Genomic DNA, 13,790 nt, shown 5'->3' with positions numbered 1-13,790 from the left:
GGAACCCCAGTGCATCTCAGACATCTCAGATTTACTATTTGTGAGGGTTTTGCTTGGACTCTTGGTCCAACCACAGATACTGCTCCAACGAGGTGAAATCCTGGTAGAGTGTCTGAAGCACTGAAATCTCATGAGGACAAAACCAAAACCATGCACAAAAAGGCATATATAGGGAAGCCAAGCACAGATAAAGCTCCAACAGCATTAGACAGTTATTCAAACTCTTCAGCTACAGGTTTAGAGTAACCCTGACTTTCGGGTACCCTACCTGAGATGCATGAGGGCTGATATTCAGGATTCCTGTGGGTGCTGAGGTCTAAGGGACTTTTTGGGTCTGATTGTTGTGAAACTTGTGGTCTTACCATGGACCTTGTATTTTTATCTTATCCTGGCAAAACAAGTGTTCTAACAGACTTCAGGAATTTTTCATGGGCTTTGTTCTGGCCTAAAATATGATCTGCCCCAGCCACGGATACAAAACCCAACAATCCTTTGGGTTTGTCTAAGTAAAGGGCCTTGCATGGAGAATGAGAAAATTCACAGTTAGGTTTGTGTTCTTGTAAGGAATAGAAATCATTAAAATCTGGGGACAGGGAAGTGTAACTAATGAAAGGGGCTGGGTTACCGCAGAGCCAGGTTAAACCAAAGCTGGCAACAAGGCATTGCCTAGGTTTCCCTACAGACACAGATTTTAGATGAACTGAACCAACACCCTGCTTGGGCTGACAGCCTGGTGTAACACATTGATGGCCAAGAGGTAGAAATAAACAGAAGTAGTAGCTGACTTTTTCCAAAAAGAGTAAGGAAATACTCAGATAAACAGATGTGTAACCCCAGCCACTGAGACATCAACTTCTCTTCTTCACTCTGCTCTCAGTTTGTTGTATGGATGTGGCATAAATGTCTTTACAAATCTGTTACAAGCCACAGATATTTTTGTCTGTCCAGCACTGTGGTGCAGTAAAAAGCAATACAAATGCTATTTGCTGTTTGCTAAAGGAGTGAGGTGAAAAAGCTCAACTGCAAGATGAAGGTGTAGAGGCTACACCACATTCCAAGAGGCTGTCTATACCCATCTCCCACGGGTTAGGACTGTGCCATTGCAATTCTTCATGAGATCTTTCTTACACAAGTTACAAACCTTGTAGCATCCCTCATTCCTTTGGTCCACACTAGGAGCAGATGTTGGGAGAGTATCCAGGCCTGTATTGCACTTAGAAGAGACCATATGTATAAATCCCCCTTTTTTCTACAGCTGTAATACACAGTGTATGCACCTTATTATCAGAGAGAGATCCAGAGCACAGGGTAGAGTATAACCAGGATAAAGCAGAGTCTTGGGAGATTTCTCCCCATTCAGAAAAGCTGAAAGAATTGTGTTTGGAAAGCCAGACTTGGGAGGAAAAGAACAGGGGTGAGGAAGGAGGAACCACTTTAAGCATAAAAATGTCTGAAGGGAGTAGGGAAGTGCAAGGTTTCAAGGCTATGTGAGCAAGTGTCATGTGCAGGGATAAGAGAGCCTGGATTTAGGCTAGAGATGAGCCAACAGGCAAGGAATTTGCTCCAGACAGAGTTCTTCCTAAACCCTGTGTGCTACTACAGCTAACAATCATGTCAATAGGGTTTAAAAGGTGCTTCAGAGGAATTGGGAAGCAAAGACAAATAAGGTGGGTGGCTGAGGGAGGAATGGAAAGTCCAGTGGTTACTGAGTGAGGCTTGAGTGTGATGAGAATCCTGGCTGTGCTCCAGTACAAGATTTCCTATCACATTAATTATATTGCAATGGGCTCCAGGGTTTTCTGTGATTCAGACTTGTTGTATCAAAAATGTTACACAGACATCAGTGGTGGGGTAAGAGATAATCTTGCTGTGTTGTCTCCCAGCCTTCCATGAAGATGCCCTCAAAGAAGAAGCCTGAGATTCCTTGGTGCTGTTCCCTCTGTGCAAGTGGGCAGGAAGTGAGTGATCTACAGGGAACAAGGAATGATCAGTTCTGGGAAATGTCATGTTTTTCTCAAAAAATAACTCCACCCCCTTCCCTTTCATTAAAATACATATACTCTTGGATGGCTTTTTTGTAACACTGGAAGGTGTAATTTGAAATGTGTTTCTTGCTTTGAAAATATGGAAATATGGTTACTTAAACCTACATGAACACACTGGGAATGTAGTGGTACTGTCTTTGTTGTGGGCAGAACTCCTGGCAGGTATCTCATGAAATTGTTCAAACCAGGAAAACTGGGATGAAGACTTTCTCTCTCTCCCCTCCAACTCTCTCTCAACTCTCTCTTTTCCCCTTCATCTGGGTGCACTGGCTGGCAAATGCCTTTGAGACCATGGAAGGACAGAAAATCAGTGTGGAATAAGTCAGTTCTGGGAAAAAGAAGCCATGGCAGAGGCAATTCCATGCTGAACAGCAGTGAAAAGCAAAAGCCAGACAGTACTGACAAACAGAAAAGGAATGAGTGAGGAGCTGCCCCAGCACGGTCTTGTAGTGAAGAAGGAGAGCAAGGAGAGTATGATGCTGAGTTTTCCAGTCATGACTGTGCCACAGTTGTCTTCTGTCACCTGGATATGAGGTAGATGAGGTAGAGCATCTCCAAATAATGCCTAAGTCACCTTGCTGGCTTCTGTAGAGGGGAAGATATGGGTGTAACAAGCACCCTTCCCTGGGAGAGGGTGTCATGCAGTGTGTGGGCCAGGATTACTTTAGACCAGGGATGTGAAGACTGTAAGGCCTGGCTTTTACTGAGACAGTTGGGGTAGGAATGAGGTTGGGTTTAAAGTCTCTTTTATCACTAAAGTCTGGAGGTGTAACCTGAGGAGGACAGAAAATCACATGGTCACCAGAATCCTGGTCATTGTGGCCACACCACTGTCATTCCCTTTTGTGCTAGAGGTGAAGAGTAAAGCTTTGTGCTGGCCAAGGTTCTAGATGCTTTTTTTCTCACCAAAAGTAAATAGAAGAGAGGAGAATTGGGTCCTTTCTGGAGTACTCACCTGCCCTCCCAGCCTGGTGATTCATTGGCTGGAGGACTTGGAGCATCCTCTACTTGTGCCTCCTCTCGTGTGGCCAAAGCAGAGTTAAGCTCCTGTCCCTCTCTCCCCCATAAAAGTGCATTGTGGGATTCTCTTTCCTGCCTCTCCCTCCTCTCTCCAGAGCTGTGTGTTTGAAATGATATCTATTTCTCTTTGTGACAGCACACCGTGACTGCTGCCTTGACATTGTGCCGAGCTGACATCCCAACCGGTCTGACACTGATGCCTTTGGGCAGAAATCAGAGCCGGTTTGCTCCACGGCTCCGTGCAGCCACGACGCCTGTAGCGCCTCGCAGAGCCCCCAGTGCCCTGCTGGGGAAATGGAGCGAGCACGTGGGCCCCAGATGAACCCCGGGAGGAGCGCAGGCGTTACCCGCGCCCATCCTCCTGCCCATTTTCAGCTCTAAGTGTTCACATTCACATGGGTTTGTTTATTTTTATTTTCCCCCCTCCCTTTTCTCTCCCTTTTCCCCTTGCCTGTGAGAGGGTTGGCTTCCTGTTTCTCTCCCCACTGCAGAGTCCTTGGGGAGCTGGGTTTCTGTGAGCTGGAAAAGGAGCGCACAAGCGTCTGATCAGCCCTTATTAGTGCTGAGAAAGATCTAATGGGTCCTGGCTTCTGGGACCATTACCTGTCATTTACTTTTATTAAGTCAGTGATGAGAAAGTTTAAAATTAAAGGCTTTGTAAATTGGATTCCAGTTCTAAAGGAAAGCACCGACCAGGAAATCAGAGCCTAAGCTTGCAGATGGACCACTGGGAACAACACCAGACTGGGGCGTTTCTCTTCAGCTGCTTTGACAAAGGTCCTGTGCCAGGGTGTGGAGGGGACAAAGCCTCAGGGTGTCTAGAAACCTTCAGCTATATGAACCATGTAATCCCTCCTTTGCCAGGCTACTCAGGTTCAGACCTCCAGTTCAGGAGAAAGGGTGGTCTTCTGGTTGAGTCATTACCCAAATTCTGGTTTCCATGCAGAAGGACCTTGTGCTAGTATTGATTGTGTTTCTTGTGTGCCCTGGTTTGGGCACTCAGCTCTTTGGGTCTGGTAATCTCCTTGACTCTTGTGCTTACAATAGAAGCTCTAACTCCTTTGAGTATTCCAGGCAAAAATAAAGACTTGTTAAGTCTGTAGCAGAAAGCAAGTAAAAGGGATAAGCCACTTGGTTAAGATAAACATCTAATTATTAGGGGTTGTAGCATTGTTGTATTCTCTGCTTTTGAGACTTAATCTTTGAATTAACCACCCAAACACACTTGTGAGTGAAACACCCCAATTGCACTAAAGCAGTGCAGCCAATTATGGTGTGACAAGGGAAGCTCAGGGGCCAACCCCAACCAAGAGCTGCTGTCACTTCTGTTTTCTCAGCTGAATAAAAGTCTCATGGTGACACTGCTCTGATGAGAAGCAGCATGAACTAGTGGTTATAAGTACAGTCTGGGAATCAGAATTCTTCGTTATTGTGTCTCAGTTTGTCTTTGACTGGAGTGACATGGGAGAAGTCACCTGAGGTCAGGATTTTAGGTTGCCTTGTGCCCATCCTTGTATTGTTAAATACACAGGTTGTGCTTACAGAGCTTTGCATGAAGATTGGAGGTCCACACGGTGTCCCTGAGAGGTACAGAGCTCCACCAAAGCACAGGGCTTAGCCAGTTAGTAGGAATTTGCAGAATTAAGTGTTTGTCTCCTGAAGGGAGAGTGAAACAGAGATTCCCTTTAAACTCATGGTTTCTTGGAAAAGTTCACCTCAGGTTCTCCCTGCATGGCTTGGCAGTTTTCATCTCCCAATGTTTTGCCTGTCTTGTTTATCAATATTGTTGTTCTTAGTGTTATTATTATTATTATTATTATTACATCATACTATATTTACTTTTAAGAGAAGTGATATTTGTGCATATTTGGAAGGGATACCCTCTGCCCAGGTGTGAGTCCCCACTTTTAGGAAGATTCCCCTGTTTTTCCCCAGGACTGAGAGCAGAGGCTCACACCATTCAAATCCAAACCCTTCACCTTCTTTCTCCAGAGAGATTCCAAACTACACCAGCAGGAGGTGAGAAAATACACCCAGAGGAAAGTGTGACAGGGAGGAATGGCTAAGGAGGGGCAGGGAGTAGGCACTTGGACAACCCTGGACCCAGAATTCCTGCCAAGTGAGGAATGTGTTAACTCCAGGCCATTCTTCCTGTCTGTCCATAGGCACAGCAGCTCCTTGAATTCAGCTAATTGCCAGGTTCCCTTGAAGAAGGCGTGATGCCTCTCCCAAGTTTCTCTGCTAGGGATGTGAGCAGCTGATCTCTGAGTTATTCAGTGGTTTCTTACATCATTCCTGTGTTCCCAGCTGTGCCACAAGGCTTTCAGAAGGTAATCTGGGGAGATTTTATCAAATGTAAAATGTTCCTAGACATTACTGGAGCCATGATGTAATGATCCAAGGTTTTTGTTCTTTAAATTCCACTGAAAAACCACAGGCCCCAAAAAATTGTTGCAGGGGAACTGATGAGTTTTAAGAAGGAGGCTGAGATCTTGTGCTGGACTGAGCCATTCTGGAGGCGGTGGTGGGAGAAAAGGTTTTTGTAGGTGCTGTTTTGCTGGCCTTATACGGTCTGGACTGAATCTCAGAGGTGGGCAGCAGCCTCTTCACAACGCCCACTCCCTGTTTTCTGCTGCCTGGTGGGAAGTGTTGCCAAAGGAGAAGGCAGCAGGACCAGGCTGCTTTGTACCTCACTGCTCCTGATTTCGCAGAATCACAGAATAAGCTGGGTGGAATGTTGGGAGCTTTGTATTTGTTTTAATTGTGGCTGTTCCCATTTTTGTGAAGACAATTCCAGCCCAAAATCTTGCTCAGAAAGACCAAACTCATGGTCCCCTCAAGTAACAGAGCTCTCTTAGGATCATCCATGCTGGGACTCATGACCTGGTTTACAGGGTCTCAGTGCTTTGAAAGGCCTTAACACCCTCTTCAGAGGGCCAGTAATTCCTGAGTGACACAAAGTCTCCCTGGCACATTTATATCTGCCAGACCAGGATGAGACCATCCATGCTTTGATGCTTTGGATTTCAGTACCTGTTGAAATCCCCTGAACAAATGGGGCCATTAATTATGGGGCCTGGCTTTGATGAATGGTGCACAGGGGACAACATTTCATTTTGTCTGGGGGGAGTAGGTGGGATGGGGCATTTTGGAGTGTTCAGTGATGCAGGAGAGGTCCTGGGTGTTGCCTGATCAAGGGGAAGTTGCTTCCTCTCTCTAGAGTGCTGTAAAGTCAGTGTCAAGTCACTGTGGCATCTGGGTTATGTCACCTGCTGAGGGGGCTACCCTTTATACATCAGAGTTGCTCAGACAAAAGCCAATTCAGCCCTTTATCTAAAAAGCTTTTAGAATTTCTCTAAGGGTGCAAATAATTTGTCCTAGATGACTTCTGACTGCCCATCCCCAGGCCACTGAGCAGAGCAATGTGTTTGGAGCTCAGATGAGACACATGAGATGAAGAAGGCCATGGGGTGTTCTCAGGGAGAGCCCCAGGATCCTACCACCTTGTTTTCCTTGTATCTTTTTGAAACTCCCAAACCAAAAGTTGTTCATATGACAACATTGTAAGAAAGGCTTGTTCCTGGAGTGGTGGAAATTTTTTTTTCACAGCTTTGATTTAGTTTCTTATTTGTGAGGATCATTATGTTTTGGTGCTGGGAGGTCATGTTCATGCCAAAAATCTGAATTCATTTTGGAGGCACCTGAAAGTTGTGTTGTGTACAAACAACACACTTCTTGTTATTTCAGTCTAATTAATTGCAGCCATCTGAGAGCATCTGTAGTGGGTTTTCACAAAGGGTTTCTGGACAGGATAAAGCAGTGCTAGAAGACTCTCCTTCTGGTTCAAGAGGACTGCTTTCAGGACTGCTGTGTGAGAGCTTTGTGAACTGATGGGGTTAGTGGAAAACAAGACCATTCAAAAGGGAAAGGAAAAAGAAGGAAATTCAAAGACAGTGCCATCAAAACTAAGGATAATGGGAGGAGAGTATTCACTCCTTTAAAGCTCCCAAAATGAGAAGGAGCAAATGGGAGTGTGTGATGTTCCCTTGTGGTCACGAGGAATCTCAGCAAAGACAGAAGGCCTGATTCCTTTCAAGTAAGTTTGGTTTACACTGGAGTTGTTTACATGATTCACTCATCCATGTTCCAGTTTAGTGATTCACTTCATGATAAACTGAATCACGCCTTGGGAATTTCTCATTGCTGACTTTAACAGTTTTCTGATGATACTGGATCAGGTGAAGAGATCTGTGCTGCATCCATCTACCTGGGTCAGAATTAGACACAGGAACATTCAGGTTTGTGTACATGGTTAAATGCTTGCATAGAGGGTGAAATTCCAGGTACCTGATACTCAGGTAACCCTAAAAGCAAGGCATGGAGTGAAGAGGCAGAAGAAACCCCGTGCAAGTCCTCAGAACATACTGGTTTTTCAACTAAGAATTTAAATTCTTTTTTAAACTAAGAATAGAGTTCTTTTTGTAAGAAATTTCAGTTTAACTTAATTGATCTTTCCCAATGAAATTGCACTGAAAAGTTTCCTGAATAGCTCTTCCAAAGTGGCTTTGGAGTCAGGAGGACAGGCAGAACACTCCAGGAAATGAGTCTGAAACAAGTAAAAAGAAGTCAGTTGTGACCTGAGAGGCTGAACAGATTGCAGAAGGCACTGCCAGGGAAACCAGTGGCCAAAGGCACAAATATGCTGAAGGTACATTTAGGAGTGTAACTGGAGGGTGGCTCCATGGATGGCTGTGCTGGCCACCTGATGGAGGAAGTCATCAAGCAAATTACTGTAATGGAAGCCAGGTAGAGCAGGGGAAGGTCAGTTCTGGGAAGATCTCAGTGTTGTGTTCTCCTTCACACACTGGCTTTTGGTAGAGATCAGCATCGAGCTGCATTAATTTTTGGTCCAGTGGCATCCCTGATGCTTGTTCTAAGGAGTTTGCCTCTTGAGACAGTTTTGGAAGGTGACACAGGGTTTGCCCAGGCTGCCCTTGAGCCCTGTGTGCACCCACTGACCTGTAGGGCCTGCCTGGGATGTGGCTGTGTAGTGCTCAGACACCGTTCCTATTTCCATATGGGATTTAGGGGATCCTACCCTTTTCTTGTTTTCCATGGGGCACACCATGGCCCAAAGCAGGCAATCCTCCTTGTGTTGGTACTTCCCAAATACACCGAGCAGGGGCTAAACTCCAGCACTGTGTTTTCCAAACAGACTGAAACCAAGAATGAGAGACAGGCGTGACCCTTCCTCCAGCCCCGTCTGTCATCTGGGCACGCTCGTGTCACGTGTCACTACAAACTGTTGGGACATCTGGAACGGGTTCATGTGAGTCCATGGGGTTTGGATCCCTGTGCATGGGAAATCCCTCATCCTCTGCTCATTCCCCTGACAGGCAGCTCCTGCCTCCGCATGACAACACAGACAGATCCTCTGCAGAGTTAATGGAGGAGGATGTTCTGATTGGGATCCAAAACTGTTCTCACAGTAACATCTTCTGATGTTTAGCCCTCCAGATGGGGCAGGATTTTACATCTAGCACAGACTTACTATGTGTAAACCACTAGAAACCACTTATTTTGTTAATTTGAGGCAAAACCTGCTCTCATCCTCCTTGGTTTTACATGTGATTAAATCCATTGATCCAGTTTCTCCCTCACCACACTGGAGTCTTCCCCGCTGAGGATCTATTTCACATCTCTCAGCTGAAAGACACCCAGCCCAGGTGAGCACACACCTGCAATCCAGCCTGGGCAAGGGATTTAAGCACATTCTGGTTGAAATTGGGCCTAAGAGTGGGTGAAACCTGGTGCTGAGGGGGCATGTGAAGTGAAAAACACATAAAAAATAGGTAGGGCATAAACTTGGAGCCATTGTTTACTACCTTTTTATCTGGTTATATGGCAGCTGTCTGACCTCCTCACCTAATTTGCAAATAATCTTGTCAGGACAAATTAGCCCATGCTAAGCCTGTGCTGTTGAGCCTAGATGGTTATCAGGACTTGCACTGGTGAGCTTTAAGGTAGTTCTGGTGTCTCTGCAGTGTAGTGGAGTCCCTGTGGCAGTGACTGCAGTGCAGAGAGGCTTTTGTATTAACCAGAATGAATATGCACAAACCCTCTTCTAACAGAAACCTGGAATTAATGGTTTTCTGAGCTGGTTTCTTTCAGGCCATTTTTGCTACAGGGGTGAGTGTTGAAAATAAAGATTTAAACTCCATTTTAAAGTGCAGCTCTGAACACTGTGAATTGCTTAATTCATCTTAATAGAGGTGTTCACTCTGAACCCGAAAAGCTTTTAGTTGAGATTTAGCCTGTGGTTTGATATTACAAATTGCTTGGTGGTAACATTGGTTTAAGACACTTTTGTCTCCTGGCCTCTTGTTCCTGCTGCTCTGCTGGCACAGCCACTCCTGTGGTTGGGAACCACGTGGGAGGAGCCATCCGGCTTGGGAAGTGAAAAAAAAAAAAGGTTTCACGTGCTTGGTTTGTTTGTTTGTTTGTTTGTTTAAAGCAGGAAAGTTCCTCTGTCTGGTTCAGTGCCTGGTCACAGTGAGTTTTCCTGGCACAAGTGAGTGGAAAGAGCACTTTGGCATGGAGAGGAAATGAGCAGCGGAGGGTGAAAGGTGAGCAGCAATTACTGGTGCTGGGAATGCCCCAGTGTACTTTAATATCAGCCCATGATCTGCAGCTGAACTCAACATGTGAAAAATGTTCAAATACCTTTCAAATTGTTGGGTTTAATCTTTGCTTTTTGGTGTCCTGGCAGGCACTTCCCATTTGTGTCCTTATCTCCCAGGCTCCAGCCGTCTTCAAAGGCTTCCCAGCTACTGTGTCCTGCAAGTTCAAAACCTGCAGCCCACTGGGACTGGAAATGTGTGGAGGAGCACAAGGATTGGAGTTGAATGACAGTGTAAGTATCAGTTGTCACTGCAAGGAATGTTTCCTTCATTTCCAGAAGGAGTTCATTGAGAAAGAACCTGTTTTAATATAAGTGAAATCTGGGTTTCCACGGTGACTTTCTCAAATTTAGAAGATCTTGTCCTTTAAATCCACTTTGCCATGGGACATAAAGTTCATTTGCTATAGACCACATCAAACCAGCTGAGCCCTGAGAAGAATATGGTGAGGTACCTGGAAAACAAACAAAAAAAAATCTGTAAAAAACAGACTTTTGTGGCACTAAAAAGTGGGAGATTATTCTTACTGGAAATTTGTCACCCCATTCCCAGAAATGGAGTTGCCTGATAAATAAATTCTCTGCAAAGACTGAAAAAAACAAGCCAACCCAGAACAGTGGAATACCCAAATGATTTGATTAAAGAAATATTTGTTTTGGTTAATAAACTATGATGGTTTTGATAAAATTTCCCATTGCAAATTTGAGTTGTACTTGACAGGAGAAAACTAGAACCTCCAAAGCCTGTGAAAAAATGTGTGCCTGCCTTCATTCCACATCCACAGAGCAAAATTCAAATAGTTCCCATCAGTATCTGACTTACAAGTGGAAAGGGCAGCTTAGCAGAGTTTCTTTGGTTATAAATAGTAATTTGTGTATATATATATATATATATATATATATATAATAGTGCAGTGACACAGCTGAAATCTGAGTTCTCTCCCTTGATTAACATATCTCATTAGTGGGACTGCTGAGCCCTGAAGTGTGGAGTTTGTTCCAGAGCTCAGTGGGAAACTTGTGCTGGCAGTGGGAACCCCGATTCTCTTTCCATCCTTTCCCTGCAATGCCCAATGCTGTGAGAAAAACCAGGAGATTGGAGGGAGGAATCTCAGATTTCTTCCCAGTGACACAGACAGAGGCAGCTCAGGGGAATCCTGCCCAGCAGAGGTTAATGTGACCCACATATAATTGTGTGAAAAGATGCCACTCTGCGCCTTTGTCAAAGAGGCTTCTCCTTACAGCCCGAGCTCCCCAGCCCCTTCAGCAAAGCACAGTTTTCTTGCATTAAATCACCACTGCCCTCTTGCCAGCTGCTTAGAGTTTGCACATTATACAGAGGAGATATCTAATATATATTTATATATTTTTAAAATGTGACAGATTGTCTTGTAACATATGTGGTACTGCCTTGAAATGAGCTCCGTGCACGTGATGGCCGAGCCAGCGGCCCCTGTTTCTGTGTGTTGTGTGTGTGTGTGTGGTTTGTGTTTTATTCCTTCTGCTGGAAATCTGAGAGCCTGGGACACTGGAGCTTTTCATGTTGCTTTTTCTCTGAAATATTCATGATGAGTTGACGACCTTGATTCTTTGATACCTGCCATTTATTTCTGTGCCACTGCTGATAACTGCTGCTAAGTACATGTGTCGGTGCCATGGTTGAGTGAGTGGGATGATAAGGAGAAGGAGGGCATCTCTGGGATTCATGTACTGGAATAAGATTACTTTAGAAACTCTGAGGGCATTTTAGGAGCCTGCCATGCCATCTTATTCACCCCACTTCGTTTTTTCTGACTAAAGCCTGTTTTCTTTTCCTCCAGCTTTTCCTTCTGACTTGCAAATCTGCTAGGTCGCTGCTGCTTTTCTCAGAGATGATCCTTGGCTCACTATCAAGTGAATTGCTAATGAATTAGTTACACTCACATTTTTAAAGAAGAGTCTGGGGACACCCAAGGAATTCTTCCTCAGCCAGAAGCAGATCCTCATTGAAATGGACTCCAGGAAGTTGGATTAGATGATCGGGGCATTTTGGTGCCCTTAAACACAAGGAAAGATGAGGGTAGAGCAGAGGAAGATAAGAAGAAGAGTAGGCAAGCAGGTAAGCACCAGTATCACCTTGTAAGTGTGACATTTAAGCAGGCAAATCTCATTGATGTTTGTGAAACCATTCTTTGGAAGGAGTCTAACCTGCCAGTTGCAAGGTTTTGAGGGTGGGGGGTAAAATCAGTGACAGAAAGGATGACAGAACTGACAAAAAATTAAATATATGGGGAAAGAGTACGTGAGTGAAAATTAAATTAAGTCCAACCTGAACCAGTTTTCACTGACATTGCTGGATCAAGGGGCCAGTGTGGTTCCTTTTGACTGCACATTACTCTATGGTCTTTCAGAGACATAACTGGTGTCAGGGCCTGGATTCATCCTGCTTAGTTCAATTTTTCAGCTGAAATATGGGACTGGGAGACCCTGGGCTGGCTGACCTGCTGTAGGTTCTGCAGTGGTGATCTGGGGGTGAAGGCTGGTGCTTTCACCCTCATTCAAGCTGGGCTTTGGATGGAAATTGGAAGGTTCAGATGGAGGCAGCTGGTCCCCATCTGTTGGATGCTGAAGATGGAACTCTGATGGGGAGATGCATTGACAGAGTTTTCCTTCACCTAAACTGTGAAGTGAGGGAAGCCAGAGCAAGGGAGACAATGGAGAAAAACCTCTGCCATGGACTCTCTTCTCACCATATTTCATACAGAAAGTTGCAGCACTGTCTCTTTTCTGGGCTATCACTTTCCCCTCTCAGAAGTCACAGCACATGGCTGTACTGCAGTGTACATTCTCCTGAAGATAACTTCCCTTCCCTGTAAGAAAATATGGGGAAAAGAAAGAGGACACAAGCATGGAAGTAAAATTAGCAAGGCCTAAGGGGCTTCTGCATGTGCTTGTTGAACTGCAGCATCCTGGAGAGGCAGGAGATAAGGTGGCTCAGGGAATGCAGCCCAGGCATTTATTTAAGATTGATATCAAACTTTGGAATTGTGAGTGGAAGGATTTTTGAGGAAGGAACAGGATGTTGCCAGGAGGGAGGGAGGCTGGCTGGAATGATTTATTCTGAGGGTCAGTGGCAGGAAGTCGCTGGAGATATGTGATGGTCTAAAACGAAGGCCAAGGAACCCGTGTGTGGACACTGTTTTATACTCAGAGATTCTGGCTCCTCAAAACAGGGCCAGCAAAGTGACTGGGTGGTCTAATTTAGGGTCATCCTTGGTGGTCCTGCATGCGTGTGTTTTGGTCAGCTTCCTTGTCTGTGTGTGTCTCTGTACACAGTGACCCGTCCTGCTCTGGGGTCTGTTACAGAGGCTTCTACCGCTTAAAAACATTTCACTGTACTTGCAAGAGAGATTTCAGGCCTTTTTTAAGGCAAGCAGTCATTTGGTGCTTACACAGATAATTGTGCACATGGGGGAATGAAGTAGTGATGTTTATTATTAGGCTTCCCTCCTCCCCATAGGAAAATTCCCTGTGACCAAAGAAACTGAGAGACTGGCAAGAGCGGAGGAGCTGTGATTGGGAATGACCTCTGGGGCCATAAACAGCTGGATGGAAAGCTTTAACTGTTTGTCAGTCTGAAATCTGCAGCTCCGTGGCATTGTACCAGGCCAGTTATCTCGAGCAGGACTCCTGCAGGCAGCCATGCTTTTTGACACTGATGACTGTGAATAAATTATTGATTATTAAGCACAGCCACCTTCTGTCTAACCTACTTCTGTTGTGCTGTCCTGCCTTCTGACCCAGTCAGACCTGGAGTGCTCTTGTGTCAGGAGCAGCTGTCCTTCCTGAGAAGAGAGATGCTGTCACAGAGAACCCTCAGGTTGAGCAGGAGTGTGGAAGGATTTCGGCTCCCTGGGAAATGCAGTGTGGTGGAGAAGGCAGCAGCGCTTTGGAGTGAATGGGAGGGTGCCCTTCCACTTCAGGTGACCTTAAATGACTTGTCAGAGCTGACACAGAGAAGTTAGAGCTCAGGGACAGGACTCAGTTCATATCTCCTTTGTAGGGGT

The 13,790-nt window shown here is 45.3% G+C and overlaps 2 long non-coding RNA genes across 9 annotated transcripts in view; both read left to right on the top strand.

Annotated features, from left to right (window-relative positions):
* LOC128797023 (uncharacterized) overlaps window positions 1–2,025 on the top strand; it is a 225,993-nt gene extending 223,968 nt beyond the window's left edge. For all 8 annotated transcript variants that reach the window (XR_008433978.1, XR_008433975.1, XR_008433974.1 and 5 more), the window contains one exon: window positions 1,884–2,025. This is a non-coding gene — a long non-coding RNA (uncharacterized LOC128797023). The remainder of the gene's footprint in view (window positions 1–1,883) is intronic.
* Window positions 2,026–7,607: 5,582 nt separating this feature from the next.
* LOC128797024 (uncharacterized) lies at window positions 7,608–13,431 on the top strand. Its single transcript, XR_008433979.1, has 6 exons — window positions 7,608–7,773; window positions 8,281–8,394; window positions 9,583–9,691; window positions 9,835–9,978; window positions 11,565–11,842; window positions 13,244–13,431. It is a non-coding gene; the product is annotated as an uncharacterized LOC128797024 (long non-coding RNA).
* Window positions 13,432–13,790: the final 359 nt, after the last annotated feature.

This window comes from Vidua chalybeata, chromosome 18 (assembly GCF_026979565.1).
Source record: "Vidua chalybeata isolate OUT-0048 chromosome 18, bVidCha1 merged haplotype, whole genome shotgun sequence".
Classification (NCBI taxonomy): Eukaryota; Metazoa; Chordata; class Aves; order Passeriformes; family Viduidae; genus Vidua; species Vidua chalybeata.
This window is presented reverse-complemented; position numbering and strand designations above follow the sequence as displayed.